Genomic DNA, 869 nt, shown 5'->3' on the forward strand with positions numbered 1-869 from the left:
GCAACTCGCCGCGCGCCTTGGGGGCGTCTGGCTCCCCTCGAGCACGGGGAGCAGCCCCCTCTTCTGGACCGGGGACGCACCGGTTGGCCTGGGCTCTTGGGGTGAGGGAAAAACCTGATAAACTTAGCACCCCCCGGAAAGGGGTCCTGGGTTGTGGGGTTTCGTCCCCTGCGCACAGCAGTCCCTTCGAGCACCTTAAGGATAGTTGGGGTCCCGTCTGGAAGGCTTAGCAGCGACAGCGTCCCGGGACAAGAAGGGGCCCATGGGGCACCTGTGCTGCCCACCCTCCTCCTGTCTGAGGAACCAGGGTCCTGACGCTCCATTCCGCCCCCAGTGCAGGGCTCGCGGCCTGGCAAGAATGTGCAGCTGACAGAGAACGAGATCCGCGGTCTGTGCCTCAAATCCCGGGAGATTTTCCTGAGCCAGCCCATTCTTTTGGAGCTGGAGGCACCCCTCAAAATCTGCGGTAAGACCCTTGCCCAGGCCCTTTTGCTTCCTGAAGGTGTCCTTGACCTCCCTCCCCCCCCTAAATCCCAGGATCCCTCTTCTGTTGAGCCCTGCCGTGGCCCTGGGTTCAAGTCTAGACCCCCGCACCTAGTGCCGACCTGGTTCCCTGGATCACAGGTGACATCCATGGCCAGTACTATGACCTTCTGCGGCTGTTTGAGTACGGCGGCTTCCCTCCGGAGAGCAACTACCTCTTCCTGGGGGACTACGTGGACCGGGGCAAGCAGTCGCTGGAGACCATCTGCCTGCTGCTGGCCTATAAGATCAAGTACCCCGAAAACTTTTTCCTGCTCCGTGGGAACCACGAGTGTGCCAGCATCAACCGCATCTACGGCTTCTATGATGAATGTGAGTGGGCTGCG

At 61.2% G+C, this 869-nt stretch overlaps 2 protein-coding genes and 1 long non-coding RNA gene across 4 annotated transcripts in view; 1 reads left to right on the plus strand and 2 right to left on the minus strand.

Moving 5' to 3' along the window:
* The window catches only part of TBC1D10C (TBC1 domain family member 10C), a 13,456-nt gene extending 13,128 nt beyond the window's left edge, over window positions 1-328 (minus strand). Inside the window, exon 1 of the mRNA XM_019645351.1 lies at window positions 195-328. The gene's annotated coding sequence lies outside the window, so the exon portion shown is untranslated. The remainder of the gene's footprint in view (window positions 1-194) is intronic.
* The window catches only part of RAD9A (RAD9 checkpoint clamp component A), a 16,199-nt gene that overhangs the window by 2,923 nt on the left and 12,407 nt on the right, over window positions 1-869 (minus strand). The gene's annotated exons all lie outside the window — the stretch shown is intronic.
* Window positions 7-863, plus strand: LOC109384223 (uncharacterized). The gene is made up of 3 exons (XR_002124362.1): window positions 7-101; window positions 335-466; window positions 625-863. It is a non-coding gene; the product is annotated as an uncharacterized LOC109384223 (long non-coding RNA).

This window comes from Hipposideros armiger, unplaced genomic scaffold, assembly GCF_001890085.2.
Source record: "Hipposideros armiger isolate ML-2016 unplaced genomic scaffold, ASM189008v1 scaffold_93, whole genome shotgun sequence".
NCBI lineage: Eukaryota > Metazoa > Chordata > Mammalia > Chiroptera > Hipposideridae > Hipposideros > Hipposideros armiger.